At 40.9% G+C, this 23,544-nt stretch overlaps 1 long non-coding RNA gene across 1 annotated transcript in view; it reads right to left on the bottom strand.

The window, feature by feature from the left end:
- LOC107130692 (uncharacterized) overlaps positions 1-10,164 on the bottom strand; it is a 530,980-nt gene extending 520,816 nt beyond the window's left edge. The window contains exon 1 of the long non-coding RNA XR_010577486.1: positions 10,059-10,164. This is a non-coding gene — a long non-coding RNA (uncharacterized lncRNA). The remainder of the gene's footprint in view (positions 1-10,058) is intronic.
- Between the last annotated feature and the right edge of the window lie 13,380 nt (positions 10,165-23,544).

Raw genomic sequence — 23,544 nt, 5'->3', positions numbered from 1 at the left:
TCCCACAGAACTTTGTGGACTTTACGTATAGAGGACAAAGAACAAATTAAACTTTTGCTTATTGCTTTGAATAAAAATTAGTGTTTTATAAAGAGAAAGGGAGGGAGACTTAAAACTATGCCCCCAGTCGTCGTTCTGTTAGGTTGCCTATCTTTTAGTTCTTAATTTGTAGAAACTCCTTGCATCCTGGGGATAATATCGTCTTGTGCATCATATGAGTTGCAAATACTTTCTAATAATTATTTGGCTTATTTCTTTATGGGATCTCTTTCCAATTTTAAAAATTATTAATTTAATGTACCTGAAGCTGCTAATATTTTTTCTTTTATAGCTTCTGTGTTTTCTATCTTGCTTAGAAACACTGCCTCCACCTCAAAGTATAAAAATAGTCTTTAATACTATTTTTAATAATGATGTTATGTTTAGTTCATGTAGGTTTTTTTGTACTCCATTTAAGCTAGCTTCATTTTCATCCAAATGTGGAATCAATTGTCTCTATACCATTAAGAAAATAGTAATCTGTCCTTTCCCCACTGAAGTGGCACATTTATTATTGAGTAAGCGCCTATATGCAGCTGGATCCTGTCTGTTCTGCTAACATACCGTATTCATACTTCACTACCATACTGTTTTAATCTGGTAGGATAAGCCCCTACCCTCTTCCTATTTTTCTTTTATAAAATATTCTTAGCCAGTCTTGAACATTGGCTCCTCCATCATATGAGTATGCATGATCTGATTTCTTATAACAACCTTGCGTTATTTTTGTTAATAAAAGGTCTTCAGTTCTATATCTTTTTTTTTTTTTTTTTTTTTTTTTTTTTTTTTTTTTTTTTTTTGAGACGGAGTCTCTCTCTGTGCCCAGGCTGGAGTGCAGTGGCGCAGTCTCGGCTCACTGCAAGCTCCACCTCCTGGGTTCACGCCATTCTCCTGCCTCAGCCTCCCGAGTAGCTGGGACTTCAAGCGCCTGCCACCACGCCCGGATGTTTTTGTATTTTTAGTAGAGACGGGGTTTCACCGTGGTCTCCATCTCCTGACCTCATGATCCGCCTGCCTTGGCCTCCCAAAGTGCTGGGATTACAGGCGTGAGCCACCGCACCCGGCCCAGTTCTGTATCTTCTGCAGAGCTTACATTGTTTCTCTGGAGACCTGGTGAAGGAGAGCCACCTCACATCCCTGCTCCTGCTGTGGGAAAGGCTAAGCGCTCTCTCTCAACCTGCTAGAGGGACTCTGATTGGCCCATACAGACAATCTTAGAGAGTTGAAACACGGCTGCCAGACGTCCACCCCTATTAGTGAGCAGTTAAGTGGGGTTGGTTGTGAGATGAGCAGAGATCCCAAAAGGTGTTTCCTATGTTCCTTAATCTGAAATTTATTCAAAAATCATGAGGTGATGGCTCTTTATATACTAAGGCTTCGGACCAGGGAATCAAAGGTAAATCAGATTTGCATTCAGAGAGCTATGAACTAGAAGTGCTATGTATATAGTGAAAACAAAATTAGCACCCTTCCAGGCAAAGAAAGTAGTCTGGAAATGTACACAGTATTGTAGCAGCCTCCAGAGGGGGCAGTGAAGCCAGGTGAGGCAAGGATGTCATCAAGGAGTGGGGGCAGTGTGAGGCCAGGTAGCAAACCATCCCTTCCTCCACAGGGGAATCAGGCTCATCTCAGTGGTAGAAAGGAGTGTGATTATGCTGTTGTGTGTATACGTGTTTGTATGTCTGCATACATGTTTGTATGTGTGTATGTGCACGTGTGTGCGAGTTGACCTGATTCTCCTGAGCAGGAAATCTAGCCAAAGAGTTCAGAAGCTGCAGACTTAGGTTGCAGGGAGGGGTTGAAGGGCTCAGGAAGGAAGCGGCTCAGATATATCTTGTTCTTCTTCCCTGACCTCAAGCTATGAAACAGGCAAACACTTCAGGCAAGCTTTCCAAAAATACAAAGTTCTCACTGTCCCAGGAAACGAGAGCTTAGACCCTGAATAAAGACTCCACTTCATATGGTACTACCTTCTCCCACCTCTCTCCTGACACACAAATGCTGTTTGTTTCAAAGTTTATCTCAATTGGAGGCTTTAAGGAAGGGCCCCTGGACATGGCCTTAGATCCTGTGTTATGCTTCAGCTGTTTTTTAATGTTTGCCTGTTCACACAGATGAAGTCATGAAGATCACAATCTAAGGCAAAATGATATTTTCTGCAGTCATTATTGTTCTTGGAAACAGAAGAACCGAGTGTGAGAGAATGTGAGGGCTGGAAGGGACCAAGGCAGCCTCCAGTGCCCCACTGGGCTTAATCCCCAAGGGAAATGAGGCCAAGAGCAGTGACATGACTGGCCCAGTTCCCGCAGCTAGTTCCTTCTGCACAGATGTATCTAAAGAACACTTCTCTAGGGGTGCTTCACCGTCACATCATTGTGCAATTAAATGGGGGGGCCTCCTTTTAATAGAATACATTATTTCTCTTCTTCCAAATTAAGGGTCAAGGTTATGTACAATTTGTGTGTGAAAGTATGCAATATAAAATTCCATTTAGGAGAGTGGAATGCTTCCAAAGGACAAACTATAAATGAGATGGGCTCTTCCACCCCCAGGTCCCACCAAAAAAGGCTTCAAACAAGGGAAGGCTAATTAGATAGGGAACTTCTCCACAAAGACTGATTTTCCCTAAATACCGCAGTCCACCTGCTTACTCCTCTCCTAGAGGGCCTTCAAGGTCATCTAACTGCAAAGTTTGGGACAAAGATGGACATTCTACAGTGCTCCCCTTTGTTCCCCTTTATAGGATGTAATGGCTTGCAGAGAGCACCTGTATTCCCTACCAAGGAGGTAAAGGTCCTATCTCAAGGAGAAAGATATTTATGGTGGTTTTGTCTTGTTTTGATTTTTCCAGCCCTTTCAGTGACTGGGCAGAAAAGCCAGACTAATTCTGGGGACTCTTGGAAAGCCCACTGTAGTCTTTATCTCCAGTGTTTGCTTTGTCAGTAATAAAGCTGGCATTCTGTCCTCCAACTATCAGCCCCCTTGCATCTCTTGGTTGATTCAGAGCTCTGGAAGGGAAAGAGGTGAAGGGGTGTGTCGTGTTCACTCTTGAACCCTTTTCATCGTAGAATACCAGTACGCATCAGCAGTAGCTAATTTAAAGGCTGAGTCGCTTCCGCACTGCTTCTGCATATGTTGCCAAGTTGATCTAACAATTTTATGTGAAATGTAAAGTTTTTTCTTTATCATAGTTATGTTTCACAACTCAATACTTTTTTCCTATACTTTGGGTTTTGGACAGAAGCAGGGCCGAATATATGACTGAAGTGAACTCCACTTGACCTTCAAAACCAACCCGTCCGAAGAGAATATTCCAAGAATCAAGCAAAATATGGGAGGTCAAGGACAATTCATCTGCGTTTCCCCCTTCTCTTGGATTGCCTCTTCTTTCCTCAAGTCTCATAGAATCTGAGAGCTGGAAGGTTCTCAAAGGTCATCTCATGCACAATGCTTTGTGAAATTTGAAGTCCAGCTACAATATGCCCAGTAAGCATTTGTCTAGACTCAAGAGTCCCCATTGCTGGAAAATTGAAATTTAATAGTACCAAAGGTAGCCCAATCCATTTTGGAACAAATCTACTTGTGAGAACGTGTTATTTTATTGTTGTTTGTTTTACAGCATGCCGTAGGTGGCCTCTTTGAATTCCATCTAAATACAACTTTTTGTGGGGCAGTACTGCAAATCATCTATTCTAAGATGCATATGTGTTTACATTGTATCTGTGAACACTCATAACAACTGAAGACAATTCTGATTGTGCTTGGCTGGGCAGCAGACGTGACGTTGTTGCTTATGCAGGTGTGAGATGGGCTGTTTCAGGTAGTGTGATAATTCTCTCAATATTTCAGTCAAATTATTCAAGTGTCTTTGGAATAAGGAAGATAAGCCTTCTATGTCTTAAAATTTTTTTTTATGGAGATTTTTTGAAAATCATGAAAGCACCAGATTCAAAATGTTCAGAAGGCATCTTGAAAAAAAATCTTGGGAAATAATAGTAGAGGACTCTAAACAAAATTGTATTGCAGTATTCTTGTTAAGGGTAAAATCGATGGGGCAATAGAGCAAAACTGCTCAACTAATATACCTAATTCATAGAATGTAACAGCTATTTAGGAAACGAAATATTTGTTTTTGACTTATGATGTGCCACTAAACTCTGCTAAGCCCTTTCCATATTTCATTCTACTTAATCCACACCAAGACCTAATGAGGTGGTTAGCACAGGGCCAGTATCCCTTATCCAAAACTTTTGAGGCCAAATTTTGAAATTCATAACTATTTTTATTATTTAAGAAAGAAAATATAGTACATGTGTTATATCTTGTTTAACCCCACCAGCAGGGTCTGGGATAGTATGCTGTAATCAAACACATTAATATTTTGCAACAAAATACATGCATATTCACAAAGAATAGGATAAAGAAAGATCATAAGTCTCCAGTCTCCAATCTCATGCCAGTTCAGGTCAAAGATGAGTTTGCAATGGGCTTATGAAAATGTTTTCTCTTCTCAGGTATCTGGGGATTTTAGATATGCAAATTAGTGGTTTGGAATTTGTATTAGTATCTCCATTTTGCTAATAAACAAAGTGAGGCTTTGTAAGTAGTTCCCCCTGATGCACACAGCTCAGAGTGTGGAGTTGGGTCTGGGACAATCAAGGTCTTAACGACGATGCTTGGCTGCCTCAGTGAAGCACACATCTGCCAGGTGGTTGGGGGTCACTGCCATGGGCCCTGAGTCTTTTCTTTAGACTGATCACCTGCCCATAACTATCTCTAGCTTTCTTGACACAATGGCTCTCCTTTGAACACCCAGTGGTTTCTCCTCACTTCTTATACCACTATAAGTATGAAGTCTCCATGAGGGGAGACTTAACTAACAGCTAATAGAAAAACAGAAAGAACAGAAAGGTATGTGGACTTCCACACTCCAACAGCATCTACCACTTGCTCAATGAAGTTTTTAAAAAATAACATTTTCTAAGCAGATGATGTGGCTCTTTTATAGTGCCCATCATTTTAGAGAGAAAAAGATCAAAGATAGAGCCACCGTAGGTCCCAAATCCAAGATTTGGGAAACCTCCATTCCAGTTCTATTGAAATTGCAGTTTTTTTCATATAAATTTCCCTGGAGAAAAAATATCATAGGAGTTTTAATAATAATAAACTACAGGTTCTGTAGCCAGCTTATCTGGTTTGAATCGCATTCTGACGCTTCCTAGCTGTGTAACCTTAAGCAAATTACTTAACCTGTCTGTGCCTCTGTTTTTCTAACAAATGGGGACAATGATGTGACCTGCCTTTGCCAGTTGATATAAGAATTAAATGATTTCACACATGTAAGCTACCATACCAGTTCCTGACCACAGTAAGAACACAGGGAATATGAACTTTTATCATTATTGTCACAGATACTTGCAACCTATGAACCATGCCCTCTCAAAAAGGAAAAGTAGCAGGAAAATAATTGGGAGTCAGATCTGTGAATCTCTGAAACTCAGGAACTTAAGCATTAGGCTGTTGTGCTTCTCAGCCCAGGAGTCACGATGCCTGGAAACCAATCAACTTCTGAAATTCTAGAGCCTTTCCCAAAACCACTTCAAGCAGCCAAACCACTTCGTGTCCTGACACAGAATTAGTGACTTGGTGCAATATAAAACAAACACACATGGCCTTCTCCACGGAGTCTTTTTGGTAAATAATAATGGATTATATGTGTTCCAACACTATCATTATTAGGCATTACTATGGGCAAGAATTTTGTAGTGCTCTCTAGAGAAACAAGGGTGGCTTAGATGATCTTTTTCTTCAAAGATATCACATCCTAGTAGAAGTAACAATATGTAAACACATGCATTAGAATGTCAGATAAGGTATATGTGGAGATACACACATACTATATATGTAGATCGGTAGTATAATATACATACTGCATGTTTATATATAAACGTCTCTCTGTAGATAAACATATGCAGTGTGTATGTGTGTGTATGTATATATATATATAAACTACATATAATATGGAAGTATTAATATAGAAGAGAGAAATTGCCCTGGAACTGTGGTCAACAAACTATGGTCTATAGGAAACCCTGCTTGCTGCCTTGCTATGGCTCGTGAGCTGAAAATAATTTTTACATGATTGGCTGGTTTCATTTTAAATGAATATATATGTATCTACATAACATCTTTCATTTGTCTCTTCACTGGCAAAGACTAAAATATGTACTGTTTGGCTCCTTAAGCAAAACTTTGCTGATCCCTGCTCCAGAAGGCTATGAGGGGGTATCACGTGGTTTAGCACAAAGTGAATACGTTGTGGAGTCAGGCAGGACTGCATTTGAATCCTAACTAATCTGCTTGCTAGTTGTGGGGCTTTAGGCAACACCAACCTTAAGATCTTCCTTCATGGAAAAGGAATAATGTTATCTACAATGTAAGATTAATATCAGCACCAGATGATGTTTAATGCACCTGACGCTTTGTCTGTGCTTAATACATGTTTCCTATAACTGTGCCTGAGTTTGTTCATAGAAGTTGATTTCTATTTATTTTCTTCTTGACTCCTAGATCTTTAAAAGGGCTACGTCTTGCTCATTTCCATATTCATAGTGCCTACTAAGCGAATGATTAATAAGGAATGAATGACTTGCGTGATCTGCAGAGTCTCTAATGGGATACAAATTCACCTTATTGTGTTCCTTAAAACAGCCCCTAAAGCATGCTGAGAACATATCCCACACTGAGCACATCCCACCCGTCCTTCCCCTACACCCAAGCACACCCTCTTCAGGCCATGCTTGGAAATGTTTCTTGAAGGGCTGAAAAAAAAGAGGCCAATCTACAGGCCTAAAGCAAACAAAGGTGATTTCTTTTTTAATTGCCTCACCCAGGTGAAAGTGGGAAGTTGAAATAAAACCAGCACGTTTCATCAATACACATTGCCCTAATGCACAGGCAAGCCCTGGGGGTGAAATGGTTTTGGTAGCTCTAGGGTAAATAAGTTCTGGTTCTTTCTATAGTCTGAGAGATTTTAAGACAATTCCAGGGGAGCAACCTTTTAAATGGGTGTTCACATATCACCACCTTCAGAAAGCCTTTCTTAGCCACTCAGGTCTCACTGATTGTTCTCTCCGCTGAACTCCTAAAGTGGCAGTGGAGCCTAGCGGTTGGGTTCGGGAGACGGAATCAAACCCAGGTTGAAATCCCTCCTCTCCATATACAGCTTTGAGACCTTTTGCAACATACCAAGCCTCTTTAAGTCCGTATTTTCTTGTTTAGAAATGTAAATATCAGGCCAGTCACGGTGGCTCATGCCTGTAATCCCAACACTTTGGGAGGCCAAGGCAGGCAGATCGTGGAGTCAGGAGATAGAGGCCACCTTGGCTAACACGTGAGATGCTGTCTCTACTAAAAATACAAAAAATTAGCTGGGTGTGGTGGCTCATGCCTGTAGTCCCAGCTACTTGGGAGGCTGAGGCAGGAGAATCACTTGAACCTGGAAGGCAGAGGTTGCACTGAGCCAAGATCGCACCACTGTACTCCAGCCTGGGTGACAGAGCGAGACTTCATCTCAAAAAAAAAAAAAAAAAAAAAAAAAAGTAAATATAGATAGCACCTACCTCATCATAGAGTTGCTTTAAAAATTAAAAGATAATCTGTATGTAAAATACTCAGCTCATTGCTGACATAAAGCTCATTCCTACAAAACACTGAAGACTATTCATTATTGTTATTTATGGCATTGATAACCTATGTTGCATTTAATAATAGATGTTTCTTATGCTGTAGTTTAAATATTTAATACATGTTTGTTTTGTTCTTTTGATAGCAATTGCTACATATTGAATTTTCTGTTGTAATCTCAGAAGAATATGTTTTTCAACAAGATATACTTCTCCTTGGCAAAGTTGTGAAGTAGGTGAGAGCAAATGTATAGTATAAAGACAAGAATGTTTCTGAGCCGTCTTTTACCTTCCCTGGCCAGTTGCCTCTCAAGCTACCTCCTGCCCAAGTCTGAGTGGAATCTTCTCCCAGGGCTAATCAAGGTTGCAAATCAGCTGCATCCGTGGTAGGGAGATTATACTAGAATATGCAGTGGACCCAGTGTAATTCCTTAAATGAAGAAGGAGGCATGAAGTTTACAACCAGGGAGATGACACCATGAGAAACCCTCATTGGGCCCTTGCTGGCTTTGAAAATTGAGAAAGGGGACTATCAGCCTAGGAATGCAGGCAGCCTTTAGAAACTGCAAAGGGCCAGGAAACAATCTGCCCTAGAACCTCTGAAAAGAACCCAGTTCTGGCTGGGCGCCTGTAATCCCAGCACTTTGGGAGGATCACTTTCGGGTGGATCACGAGGTCAGGAGTTCGAGACCAGCCTGGCCAAGACAGTGAAACCCCGTTTCTACTAAAAATACAAAAATTAGCCAGGCACGGTGGCAGGCACCTGTAATCCCAGCTACTCAGGAGGCTGAGGCAGAATTCCTTGAACCCAGGAGGCAGAGATTGCAGTAAGCCGCGATCATGCCACTGCACTCTAGCGACAGAGCAAGATTCCATCTCAGAAAAAAAAAAACAAAAAAAAAAAAAAAAAACAGTTCTGCTGATGTCATGATTATAGCCCACTGAGAACCATTTCGGACTTTTGACCTCCAAACCATAAGACAATAAGTTTGTCCCTTAAGCCAATGCCTTTGTGATAATATTACAGCAGCAATAGGAAACTAATACACTGACCCAGGAGCTTATAGGATGCAGGAGCCCCCAGGGCAGTGTTGACTTATGGAGATTTTTCAGGCGGTCTAGAATAGTATAGCCCAAAAGAGAACATGATCCGACTGAAGTCAAGGAGGGAGAAAAACAAGCAGAGTCTAAACCTTCATCCTGAGCGCCAAGACAGAATATCAGGATGAAGTGATGAGAACAAGGCCAGGACCTATGGAAGATCAAGGGCAAGGCTGGATATGACGTAGGGAGCAAGAGGGGTGAGGTTAGGCCTGGCACTCAATGATGGGAGGGAGAAACGCTTGACTATCTCATAAGAGGGCAAGGATATGCCACCTATTTTATAGTTCTGCTGGCTTTTTCACAGGAGGGGACCCAACCATGCTGAGAGCCATGGTTCCACGTACAATGCACCTCTGTACCTCCTATGACACCTTCCATGGCACCTGATGCCAAATCAGCCCTGAATGTATTAATACGTTGACAGACTGTCCAAAAAAGTCAGTGACTATGGTCAGTATGATGATCTCACCTGTGAGAGGTAGGCTCTATCTACTTGTGAAGGTATATCTTTTTTTCATAATATTCCTAAAATCCCACTTGATAGAAATATTAGGTTGCTGCAAAAATAATTGCAGTTTTTGCCATTACTTTTAAAGGCAAAAACAGCGATATCTTTTGCACCAACCTAATAAATCCAGTGCCAGTAACACTGTGTGATAGAACACGTTTCCATAAAGTTTTGTGTTAATAAAGCACAGAGGAGCAGTAAGTTTTCCTTCCTCCTTTCCTCCCTTCCTTTCCTCTTGCTTTCCTTCGTCTCTTCAATGTTCATAGTAACACGAAAAACTTCTAAAAGCCCTAAATATGCCAGAGAATGCAAATTCAACAGAAAAGATGGAACCCAGGGAGATGGGGAGCATGAGAGATGGAGGGAGTATTTTATACAAAATGCGCTTGGCCACCTGGTGGAATGGGACTAGACAACAAAGGAGCAGAAGAAAAAAAAGGAAAAAAAGCAAAGGAGTTTTATCACAAACATGGTTTCCAAAGCAACTGCTTAGACGTCTCTTTCATAAGATTCCAAGTTCCTCTCCATTCCCTCCTAAACACACACACCTCAACTTCAATGCAGGCATTAGAACAAGTCAGGCAGTCATGCAATCTTAGAACTGAAAAGGCCCTCAGAGATAATTTGCATCCAATTGTTGCTTCTTCCCAACACCCAGAACACCCATCTATACCTGAAGACACTCAGATTCCAAGAGAAGAATCTGTCCCAAGGGCCCGTACCTATCAAGCAGCAGATCTGGACTTGGATGCAGGCGGCTCCACAGCAGACCCCTGCTCTTCCTTTGGTTGCAAAGGGCACGCCTTACTGGAATCACTGCCTTTGGCCAGAGTGCAGTCCAAGGAAGCCCCATAAACCCTTGCTTCTCAGAGGGCGGTCCTTGATCCAGCAGCATCAGCATCAGCTGGGAACTTGTTTAAAATGCTAAATCTGGCTGGGCGCAGTGGCTCACACCTGTAATCCCAGCAGGGGATTGGGAGGCTGAGGTGGGCAGATCATCTTAAGTCAAGGGTTTGAGGCCAGACTGGCCAACATGGTGAAACCCTGTCTCTACTAAAAATACAAAAAAAAAAAAAAAAAAAGAAATAGCTGTGTGTGGTGATGCATGCCAGTGATCTCAGCTACTTGGGATGCTGAGGCAGGAGAATCACTTGAACCTGGGAGGCAGAGGTTGCAGTGAGCTGAGATCAGGCCACTGTATTTCAGCCTGAGCAACAGAGCAAGACTCTGTCTCAAAAAATAAATAAATACATAACAATAAAAATAAAATAAAAATAAATAAAATGTCAAATCTCAGGTCCCTCTCCAAACTCTCTCAATTAGAATCAGCCTTTGTGATAAGGCTTCCAGGTGATTCGTGTGTACGTTACACTTTGAGAAGCACTGAAATAAACTGTTCTTAATTTGGTACAGATAGCAACAGTTCTCCAGCGGTCTTCTAGCTTAATGGTCCAAAGCTGCGAATTCTCACAGTTCAGAGTGCCCAACAGGTCCATCATAATTACCAATAAATAAGCATTAGAAAGTGGTGCTTCGTCCTCTACACAGAAATCTGTGAACTCCATGGCAGAGGCCTTCATGATTTTTGTTCTCTGCTCAGGAATCAACATTGCTTTTGGTATCTAGGAAAGAAGGAAGAGGTATCTTTTTTAAAAGAAAAAAAATAAAATATCAGATGACTATAGCTCTTTTGTTAACTTCTGCTTACTTTGCTTTGGCTTTGATTTCATGAAACCAGAACCTTCTATTTACATAGGGTTTACATAAGGTCCATTGTCCTTTTGTGGCACAAAGAGGCAACTTAGATGAAAGAAAAGAGCACTGGGCCCAGAGTCATCCAGATATGGGGTTCAATACTACCCCAGCTTTTGGACTGCTGTGTGACCCAAAGTAGATCAGTGTGCTTCTCTGAACTTTTATTTCCTCAACAGTATGGAAATATGTTATATTAGCTATGCCAATAATAAGTAATTTATGAGAGTTGCGAGAAATCATGTATATGAAAGCTCCTAGCATGTGGCAGATACTCAGTGGGCATGATACAGAAAGGTTGTAATTAGAGCATAAACTGAATACTTTTTGAGTATCTGCAATGCCTATAGACACCAGGTATACAACAGTAAATGAGACAGATATATTAATAGTATCCACCCAAGTAGAACGATTGTTCACTGGAAAGCAAGACAAAATAATGATAGCTAACAATGATTGAGTGCTTGCTACATGCCAGGCACTGTTCTAAGGACTTTACATGAATTCACTGATATAATCCTCACCAACATCCTATGGATACTAGGTACCATCATTAACCCTCTTTCACAGATGAGGAAACTGAGGCGCACGAGGGTTAAGTAACCTGGTCCACAGTTGTATAGAAGCAGCTTAGCATGAGGGAAGTTGGTATTAAGCTTCAGTAAGTGTCTGAGTTCAGATCCCAGGGTCCCTTACTTACTGGAGAGTCTGGGATCTCAACTCAGACACTTACTGAAGCTCCGTACCAACCTGCTTCATACTAAACAGCAACTACATGTATATAAACACATGCTTCAAAAGGAGAAGGCCCAAGAACTAGGAGCGTGCACACCAGGGAGCCCTGGCCTAGCCTGAGAGTCAGAGGCAGCTCTCAAAGGGGTCAATGAGAAAGCAGTACCCAGATAAAGAAGGGGAAAGTTATCGCTGTAGAACAAGTATGGGGGTGAAGACCTGGAATTAACAGGGAACTGACAGCTTAGGTCTTTAATATTAAGTAACAGAATTATACTTGGCTGCTAAAGACTGCAGCTCAAAAATCAAGCATCCAACAAATACACTTGGAAAGAAAATATCTCAGACACCACTTCTGTTGTATCCACATTCTCTTAGTCTTGACCAGCATCAACGTCTATCATTTTTAGAGTAAAATTAGACCACAGGAGAGCAGATAATGAGAAGGCAAAGGAGGGAGGGCTTTGGCACCACATCTGGGCCTGGATCCACTGATGCTCGTTTCTGTGTGACCTTGGATGGGTAATTAAAACTATCTTCTAAACCTTAGTTTCTTTATCTGGAAAATGGGATTAAGAATACTTACTTTTTATAGTTGTGGTGAGGATTAAATAAAGCCATGCATGTATGGCCTGGCTCTTGGCAAGGATTCAAGGAATGTCCTCTCCCTTCACCTGTCAGCGTTCAAAGTTAGAAACTGGCACATCGTGCAGGAAGCTGAGACACAGCCTCTAAACACCCAGGTCCTCTCTCTAATCTTGCATCTTTGAGGGTGTTTGGTTTTGTTCCAGTATCTTAACCAGTATTGAGTTATCAGGTTCGGTCATGGAACACTCACAAGACTTTCTTCTCAAAATCATGTGTTTAAGATCATTCAGAGGGATTGATCAAAACTTCAATTTGGATGAATACATCCAAGTGTCCTATTAATGATCTTTCTCATCAACGAAAACAAAAAAAAAATAAAACTGGGAAAAAATTATGAGGAAACAGCTAGTAAAATGAATGAGGATTGCTGTTTTCCTTTTTTTTTTCCAGTGAACACTGAAGGAATATCTATGACCTCAATTTCCATCAAATTCCAGGAGATACTTTTGGAGAAAAAAAAGCCATATCTTTTCAGGGATACCTAGAGCATTAGAACCAGAAATCAACTCGAAGATCATTAGGTCAACCCCTTCATTTTCCAGAGGATGTGAGTGATTTTTAAAGCTGGAATGAAGCTCATACGGGATTATCAGCAGAATTAGGGCTTGAATTTGGGAGTCCTAAGGCAATCAGGGCAGTACATGTGTAGCAATAGCACTGATCAGCTAAGGAGATTTTCTGCTCGGGACAAGTAACTTAAGTTTCAAAGTTTAAGCAGAGGACTATTGATAACCTGCCAAATTCACTTGTCTGGAGAAGGAAAGTGAAGTTGAAAGTGCTATAAACCAACAAAGCCTCAATTCCACAAATTTAAGAACATATTCTCTCTCATAATAGATGCAATAATCCTCATGCGTTTCAGTTTTCATTGACCCTTTTAAGGGAAGTCGGTGGAGTTTTCTCAGATTTGCATGTGATTTGCATATTGGTCACACAATCCCCACCTCAGGTCAATGGGTAATCATAGGCTTGTTCCTGTTCTGGTTCTTGGTCGTTAAGCAAGAATGCCGGGTGCCTTAGCCTCTGCCATGGGAAACCATCACCCAGGAAAGTACAGCCATTCTCCAACTGCCGCTTTCCAGCTGAGGACCAAGGCAGCCCTCATAATTCTGATGCCCTCCAGAGGCCTTTCAGAAAACCACGAAAGACTCCCCAATGCAGTGTGTGGTCTGAATATATCAGCTATGAAGGAAACTTCTGGACCTATTAAGGACATTTGAATTTGGATTGGGCCTTCCATGCCACTAAGAAATTACTGTTAATTTTTATGAATATGATAATTGTATTATTATGGAAGATAATAGCCTTACTTTTTAGATAAGGATTCTGAAGTATTTGAGGTTAAAATGTGATATCTGTAATTTGCTTTAAAATATAAACTACTGTAAAATACTAAGCAGGCCGGGTGCAGTGGCTTATGTCTGTAATCCCAGCACTTTGGGAGGCCAAGATAGGCAGATCACTTGGGGTCGGGAGTTTGAGACCAGTCTGGCCAACATGGTGAAACCCCACCTCACAACATCCCTGTGAGGTATGTACTATTTTTATTCATATTTGTAAAGAAACTGATGCCAGAGAGGTTAAACAGGTTGCCCAAACTCACCCAGTTAGGACTGGGGGAACTGAGATTTGAACCCAGGTAGTCTAACAATGGAGTACACTCTGTTGACCATCACACTATTCACACATATTGCTTTCTTTTTAGATTTATTTTTCATACATAGGATCATACTATATGTGACATTTCAGTTTTACTTGAAATATTCCTTGGACTTATTGGATAAGATCTACTTCATGGCTTTTAACTCCTGTATAGTCTTTCATAGACAGGACATAGAGATGTACAGAACCATTTCCAAATTGATGGTTATTTAAATTATTTCTAATATTTTGCTGTTATAAATATTGAAATGAACAGCCTTGCCCTTGTTTTTTTTAGGCTTATATGTATTTGTGTAAGTTTAGATTCTTGCTGAGTCAAATGATAATACGCATTTAAAATTTTGATAAACACTGAAGTAAGATTTTTGCTTTTCAATTTACAATAGAGGTCAGAAGCCAAAAATCCATGTCTTAGGAGGCAGGGAAAGGAAACAAGACTAATATCTTGCCTGAGGCATCAGTCCAGTTGGCTTTTCAGCCTCCCATACCGTGATATAAAAATTGAGTTCCCCCCAAAATGAGTTCATGAGTTCAAAAAATGAGTTCATGAGTTCTGAAGTCATGAATGAGTTCAGACCTTATAACTAGAAGACTTTAGCCTACGTTGACAAAGGTTAAAAGGTTATACTATTGAATATGGCTGTATTTCACAATCAAACTCTACCAGTAATCATAACAGTCACTATTTAATGAGCATACACTATGTGCTGGGAACCCTACTAAGGACTTTCACAGCCTCATTTAATCTTCCTAACCATCCACAATCCTATGAGTGCCTGGAGCCAACGGTGGCTGCCTGGTTAACCCCTTGTTTCCCTTGCAGTTACAGATCAATCCTCACTTCCTTAGGGAAGCCCTTCCTTACTGCCCTGACCAGGGAAAATCCGCCTACAATACCCTCTCATAGCACCAAATGCCTCTTCATTAGAATGCTTTCCAGGGATGGTAATGCTATATTGAATATGTGAATCTTTGATTAACCTCTATTTCCCTTTCTAGGCTCCACAAGCGCTGGGATGGTGAGAATTGAACAAGTGACTGAGTGAATGAATTAACCAAGACATGAGTTATGGAGCTAAACATTGACTGGTAGAGACATGTGGGAAGATAAAGGTGGGAGAGGAAGGACAGTCCACGCAAGAACATAGTGATCAAAGGAATCAAGATGAAAAAAAAATGTATAGGCCATGTTTGTAGCACAAAGAAGAATGTACAGTGTAGTATGACTGAAACTTCCTGCCTCCACTCATCTCGGTTTACCAGACAAGAGAATAGAATGAAATTAATCATTTACACCTTAGTTTCTTACTGTAAACTCATCAATATACCACCTATACTAGCAACATATGTGTTTAGAGAAGAACTAAAAGCTAAGGAATGCTGAAATTTCAAGCACTATGACATCAGAATGGGAGAAAAATTGGAGTACTTCAATCTTTGTAAGTCACATATTGTGGGATACCCACATCTTCCATCTATCAGCACACATGGTTCTGGCTAATCCTGGATCAGGAGGGGGGGGGGGAAATAAAACCTCTGATGTTTGAGCTGCAACAATGGGCAGTGTGTTAGTGTGTTACACCAAACACTAGATTAGACATGGTGGTTTCACGAGAATATACAATTTCGGTATGATTCATACCCTTATATTCCCTGAAACTTGACAGAAGCAGATTTTGCACTAACAGCTATGCACAGTGGTGCTCACGTACAATGGCTTATACCTGAAATGACAAAGGAGTAATCTACCTCTAGAAAATGTGACCCCAATCCCCTCAGAGTGCACAAGCTCACTTGGGTTTCCATCGGAGGAATTTAACTCTTAGGGTTTGGAGAAGGGCACTGAGCAAACGTTGGGAATGCTTCACATTGTATTAAAACAATAGACTGGCTCTTTTCCTTTGGGTGACATGGTTGATTTCCAGAAATAGGATGAATCATTTGTCTCAAGTAGGTAGTGTTCATTCTAAATTCTTGGTAGATTTCCGGTGGCCTTTTCTAAAATCCATAGAAGAAATGTGTATTACAGATAGACACATTTGAGAGGTGCTTCCTGGGGAAAAAAATATCCTAGGTGAACAAGTTCTCCTCTGTATCTTACCCAACTCTCCATCAAAAAAGGCTTTTTCTAGGCCTTTCTTATCTTAGACCTATGAGGTTAACTATAGGAAGAGGATGAACTAGGTTAATCTTTAGAGAGGAGAAGGGAAGCCATATTATCAATGCTTTAGCCATGTGTATATGCAATTTGGGAATGCTTTGGGTTGTAAATAAAATAATATTGGTCTAACAGTGGCTTATATAGAGTTATGTACCACTTAAGGATGGGAATACATTCTGCAAAATGCGTCATCAGGTGATTTCGTCATTGTGCAAACATCATAGAGTGTGCTTACACAAATCTAGATGGTACAGCCTCTACACGCCTAGACTCTATGGCATATCCTGTTTCTCCGAGGCCTGTGCAGCATGTCACTACACCGAATACTATAGGCAATGGTAACACAAGCGTAATTGTTAGTGTATCCAAACATAGAAAAGATACAGTAAAAGTACAGCATTATAATCTTATGGGACCTCTGTCATCTATGCTGTCTGTAGTCAACCAACTCATCCTGATGCAACACATGACCATATTGAATTTTTCTCCCTTATATAAGAATTGTGTAAATAGATTGTCCTAAGTATGTGGCAGCTCAAGGATACCTATCAGAAACACCTTCCTTCCATCTTTCAACTTCACTATTTTTAGTAAATTGGTATTTTATCCTCTTTGCTATCCCCTTATGGTTATAGAATGGGTCCTAGAGTGGGTCCCATAGCTCCAAGAACCACAACTTTAAATAAAGGCAGGAAGAAAAAGGGAATGAGGTATCTGTCCTTTTTATCTAGAAAGAAAACTTCTCAGTCCACCAGCCAACTTCCCCTTAACTCTCATTGGCCTGAACTGGGTTCTATCATCTCCCTTACCTATAAGAAAGGCAAAAAATAAAAATAATAAAAATAGAAATAAAATAAAATAAAGGTAGAAAAGGTGTTCATGACTTAATTCAACTAACCAATCATGATCTGTCACTTGGAATCAAACACATTGCAAATATTGTTGTTTCCAAAGAAGGTAGAAGTGGGTGTGAAGCAGGTAACTCACACCTCCATCCCGTCAGATCACCATTCTCAACCTTCAGCACCTTGGTCTCAGCCTCTTCTTCCCTCTCCTCTGCTTTTATGGCAAACAGAACATTAAAACTTCTCATTCCTTAAGGCTTAAGTTTTTTTGAGTGAGCTCATCCAGGAAACCATATTGGAAGACTTCAGCCCACAAAAATTATAGCTACCATTGATTAAATGCTTACTATAAACCAGACATTCTGCTATATTTGAATTAGTATTGATAATTCTCACAACAATCCTGCCAAACAGTTAATATCCTCCAAAGTATATAAATTTTTCAGAGTCTCGGAATTGGTTTGCAGTGGAAAATTGGTTTGAACTCCACACCATCTGGAGTACAAAATCTACTCTCTATCCTAACACACCTGCTCTTTTTCTCTACTGAACTCTTATGGAACTTAGAGTATTACCAATACCTCTGTCCTGTCCTGTATTATTCTGTGAAGTATTTATGTGTGTAAATTATACGAAAAGAGTTTCCCTTCCTAGGGGCAGGAAGGTCTTCCAGTTGCCCCAGCCATTTATCTGCAACCATGCCAAACTAACCAAATGAGCTCTATTTATAAGCTTTTACACCCAGTACCTAAAGGGAAAGCTCCTCAGTGAAGACTTGAACTTGATATCCTTGCCTTATCAAAAAATAAAGTCTGCTTGTTAAAACTATGGTGCAGTTGTTCTCAATCCAGGTGTCTAGGGTGGCACCGTGGTGGAGACCAGATATCAATATATTTTTTTAAATCCTGTCCAAGTTTTCATGTGCAGCAAAGATTGGATTTCCAAGGTAGGACTCAGCCTCTGCCTGTTGACCTAGCAGTTCAGGTGAGTCTAATGATTCGGCTAGTCTGTGCAACGCTGGCCACATAGAAAACCTTTTTGCAGTAATAGCAGAAACTCTTTCTTGGCTCTGATCATGATGAAAAATTACTCTAGACTTAGGCTTGAGTGTACCAGCAGGGTAGTGGAGTTTTGTAAAACATAACAGAACTAACATCTATAGAATCTTTATTACAACGCAAGTCTTGATACTAAGAACTTTAAATGGCAAATTATGTTCTTCCTCACACCCCTCTGAGGGGAGCGATCTATTTGTATTACCATACTTTATAGACAAAATAATTTCCTATGGTCACAGAGTAAGGAAACGTGGAACAAGGGGTCCAGTCCAGGAAGTCTGACTCCTTGGTCCCTACTGTTAGCTCTCTACAGTGCTCCCTGCTCTAGATTGCATTTGGGTTCCTCAACAGCATCATGAAGTAAGCATTATCTTCTCTACTGAGCCAGAAAAGAGGATGGGAAGTTAGAGGCCAGGATCAGACTGGACCTATGTCTTACAGCAAGGGATCTGATGGAGGAGAAACAAAGACAGACTTTGGAGCTCAGGGGACTTGCAATGCTATGAAGTCAAATAGAACAATCTTCCTACCATGTGTAATCCCTTGCTCTAAGTGCAGAGACTCGACCTTTCATAAAGCACCAATAGTAATTCTTTCTAGATGGCATGATACAGTGAAATAACCTTGGACCTCAGGATCTAACAGAGCTTGAATGTCAGCTACAACACCTATACATGTGCCAAAGGCTAATTATTTTACTTCTGAGCCTCAATATCCTAAATTGTAAAAAGGATAAAAATAAACTCTTCTGTTTCAAATTACTTTGAGAATAAAAGGAGATAATAAACATGGCAGCCCGTAAATAACTGCCTGTCCCTGCTCCCTAAGCAACTCTCATTCAGTTCAGCCATCAAAGGGTTAAGAAAGACAGCTTGAGTACAATCATGAAGTTGGGATATTTTATTTCTGAACAAAGGTTCTATAATTTCAGCTCAGCTATGCCTACACCCAGCTCCTCTCCAAGTTCCTGCAGCCGCCTGTGGGACGTGTAAGCAGATCCAGGGCTCTGCAGTAATGCTCTTTGAAAAAGCATTGTGCTCTAATAAGTCACTTTCCTCTCCTCAGGCGAAGTTCACATGAATTAGACTGCAAGGCACTTTATGCAAAACGTGTGACCTTCACAGGCTCTGATTTGCATTGTCATCGTTCCTTTATTCTTCTAAAGTGCCTTCATTTTGCATAATGCTATAATGTTATTCAGGCTTTGCAGTTATCACTATTTCATTGCTCCAATTATAACCATTTTAGGCAAAGCTATAGATAACCTTCAGAAACCCATGCCTGTGTGATCTTTCATTCACAAGGAGGAAGCAATGAAACTGGACTTAAAAAAAAAAAAAAAACAAAAACAAACAAACAAAAAAAAAACCACAAAGCTCATTTTGAGTGGAAATTTAAAACTCCAAGATTAGCTTTTTTTCCCTTCTTGGGGATTAAGAGAGAGAGTGGTCTGTGTCTCCCATGAAAATCTGTATTACTAGTTAGTTATTACAGGCAAAGCTTACTATTGGAGCAAGCACATTCACCTACGCAGAATCACCCAGTGCCATTGAGGCATAATTTGAGTGTTTCTCACCTTACCGAAGATCTCCCTTCCTGCTCTTCCCATAGATCCCACCCAATGGCAGAAACACCACCCCAAGGCCAAGGATTGGAACCAGTTAATGAACAAACGTCTGTTGGAGACATGACATATTACATTATTTGTTTTTTGTGTTAGTGTAAATGAGACTGATCCTTTCTTCCAATTTAAAGTTGACTGTAGAAAGACGGAGACACAAATTCTGAGGGATAGAGTTGGAGAGGGAGTAAGGAGATGACCCCAAACCGAATGTCAACATTTCCACACTTTGTTAGGGCCCTTGGTTAAAAGTAGATATGCTAAACAGTGGAAGGAAACATTCATTTCTCATATTATTTATCAAATACCTACTATTCACCAGACATCAAATTAAGCAGTAAACAATACAAAATGTACCCATCGTCCACAGGGCTTAGCATCCTAATCATGAGATTACAATGGGCTAGGGAAACATTAAAGGAATTTTGGTAAATCAGAGAGCTCAAAGTTACACAGAATTATATTACATTTCAATGTGGAAAGCATGTGTGTCTCTTTATTTCTCTATTATTTTACGCTCCCTCACTCCAACTTGCTAAATATTTAAAGAAAAATGCTGAAATTAGTCCCTGCTAACTGCAAAATGAATATTATCAATAGTTAAATAATTTATCTCTACTTAGGGCCATCTCTTTGAAATCACTGCTATTTTTCTTGGTCTCCTTCTCACCGGCACTTCCCTAGCTGTGCAGGAATACAGCTGGCATGACCCCATGGTACCATATGGAGGGCAGCTTCCCATGCCTAATCTTTGGGTGTGTGTTGGGAGGCATCTCATCAAGTCTGCTTGGTTTTGCTTCACCCTGGCTCTTCAGTGCCATTGATGCTGACGTCCCTGAATAATAAACTCTTCTCAGCCCACTGGAGTCCAATGGCTCCACCACCCCTTTAATCCCTCCACCAAGATCCTCCTCAGTTCTCATTCTGTCCAAGTCCAAAACTTACTCTAGTCCTAGGTTTGAGTGTGCCAACAGGGTAGTACGATCTTTTGTAAAACATAACAGAGCTAACATCTATAGAATCTCTACTATAATTACAGCAAGTCACTATAATGCTAAGAACTTCATGACTAGTTATCTCCTTCCTTGTACCACTCTTTGAGTGGAACTATCTACTCATATTACCCCATTTTACAGACAAGGAAAAGTCCCTAAGGTCACAAAGTAAGGAAACGTGAAACAAGGCGTCCAGTACAGGAAGTCTGAGTCCTTGGTCTCCGCTGTTAGCTCTGTACAGTGCTTCCTGCTCTAGATTGCATGTGAGTCCCTCAATGGCATTATGAAGTAAGCGCTATCCTCTCTACTAAGGCCAGAAAAGAGGATGGGAAGTTAGAAGCCAGGATCAAGCTGAACCCATGTCTTACAGCAAGGGATCTGATGAAGAAGGGGAAACAAAGACAGCCATTGTATATCAGGAAATGTACAATGCTATGAAGTCAAATTGAAGAACCTTCCTACCTTGTGCAAGCCCTTGCTCTAAGTGCAAGGACTTGATCTTTTCATAAACCACAGATAGTAATTATTTCTAGGTAGTATGATACCATGGAATCCAGACCTCTCTGAGTCATGCCACACCCTCACAGCAACATTGACCCCAGAGGCCATCTCTCAGTGTCTCTTGAAGGATCTCCTCAATCCCACTTTAGTGGGCCCAGTTGCAGTCCCAAGGGCTGGAAACCTAGTTTCCTTCTGCTGTATGTCATCTAAGGAATCTCAGGCCTGCTAATAAAATCATCTCTCTGTGCCAGTCCATCCTCTTAAACCATGCTAGGATCCCATGTGTTGGCTTCTCTGCCTTCTGGTGTACTTTGTGAGTGCTTAGTAGGGAGGTGGTCTAGAGCTCTTTGCTCTAAATAGTCCCCCAATGTAGTCAGCACATCACCGCCTTGAGAGCAGGAGATGTTACAGGTTACAGCCCTGGCTGCCTTTCTCCTCCATCTCTGACATCCTTCTCAGTCCTCTGGGCTCAGAAAGAAGGAGCCTTTCCCTATGTGAGATCCTCCTTCCCCTAAAGAGCACCCAGCCCTCCACTGCCCCTTCCCCGTGTTAAACTAGCAAACAGATGCAGGGAGGCAGAAATGATAAAGTAAAATCAATTGATAGGTACTTAAAAATATTATTCTTTTTATCCTTAAATATCCAGGTTCTCAGTCACCAAGCAGAAATTTTGCTTTCCATTTTGTAGATAAGAAGAAAAGCCAAAATGGAGAAAAATAAAATTGAGGGCATATCCATGCCAATATATCAACACTGCAGGTAAATATCTATCTAGCGTCCATCACTTCAGTGACACTATACTTTGGAAATCTCTCAATCTAACTGTATCTTCTATTTTTCCTTTGAGGGAGGCTCTGCTTGTCCCTGCCCCTTAAGAAGGGCTGTTTCTCCAAGTTCCTTTCCTTGGCAACCTTCTTTTTACTTTTTTCTCTACTACTCTGTGTGTCTGTGTGTGTGTGTGTACGTGAGAGAGAGAGAAAGACAGAGAGAGACAGAGAGAGAGAGAGAGAGAGAATTCACCCACTCTTCACCCACTCTCAGAACTTAGCCATAATCTTTAAGTATAGATTCAACACATCTTTATACCTTGCCCACTTTTCTGTCTTCTGAATAGTTCTATTTTAAAGGAATGCTGGTTCCTTAAACTGGGCATTCAAAGAACTGAAGACTAGTCTCCATGGCATTGATGTTCTAGTTTCTGTTTAAATCATCCTTTCCTCAAACATCTTACTGTCTCGCTATTGGCCTTCATTCAGCAATCCTCATCATGCTCATTCCCATAGATTCTGCCTTCTTGGCCTTCCAGTTTTATTCACATGTATTCCTCTCTCCATCTCCCCAGCTCCCTTGCTTCCTACCAGTACCTCACCACTTCTCATTGGAATCCTGCAGTGGGGTCAGGTAGGTGAGATAGAGTATAAAGAAAATAGGTTCAGGCTGGGCATGGTGGCTCACACCTGTAATCCCAGCACTTTGGGAGGCCGAGGTGGGTGTCACCTGAGGTCACGAGTTCGAGACCAGCCTGACTAATATGGTGAAACCCCATCTCTAAAATAAAAAAATTAAAAATAAAAAAATTAAAAAATTAGCTGGGCATGGTGGCACATGCCTGTAATCCCAGCTACTCGGGAGGCTGAGGCAGGATAATTGCTTGAACCAGGTAGGCAGAGGTTGCAGTGAGCCAAGATCATGCCACTGCATTCCAGCCTGGGTGACAGAGCAAGACTCCATCTCAAAAAAAAAAAAAAAAAAAAGAAAGAAAAAAAGGAAGAAGAAGAAAATAGGTTCACATTCCATCTTAGTATCCTGGCATCCTAGATGCTCCAATACCTGGCTCCAAACGGAGTTGTTATCTTATCCCCTACACTCTTACACATTCTCCACAGACTTGCTGAATTTGGCACTCATTCTCCTTGGACATGGGCTTTCCTATTATATGACAGGTAACTTATTTTCTGCACTGAATGAGTTTGCCAAGCCATTTCACTTTTTGCAATATATCTACCAACCAAGACTGTTTTTAGATAATGCCTTTTTTGTGAACCGATTCTTGATCACTGTCTTGTCTGAAGCCCAGTAACCCATGGTTTTCTCACCTCTACAACTCCCGCTGAGACAGAAGAATGTGTCTTTACCTTGGTGAAACTTTCTTTAATCCCAAAATCCAGGTTAGGTTAGGGCCTCCCACTGTGTCATCTCAGATTTTAGGGGAGAACCCTCATCTCTCTTTGAC

The sequence above is a fragment of the Macaca fascicularis genome, chromosome 8 (assembly GCF_037993035.2).
Source record: "Macaca fascicularis isolate 582-1 chromosome 8, T2T-MFA8v1.1".
In the NCBI taxonomy this organism is placed as follows: domain Eukaryota; kingdom Metazoa; phylum Chordata; class Mammalia; order Primates; family Cercopithecidae; genus Macaca; species Macaca fascicularis.
The sequence above is the reverse complement of the archived record's forward strand: the minus strand, read 5'-3'. Positions and strand labels throughout refer to the sequence as shown.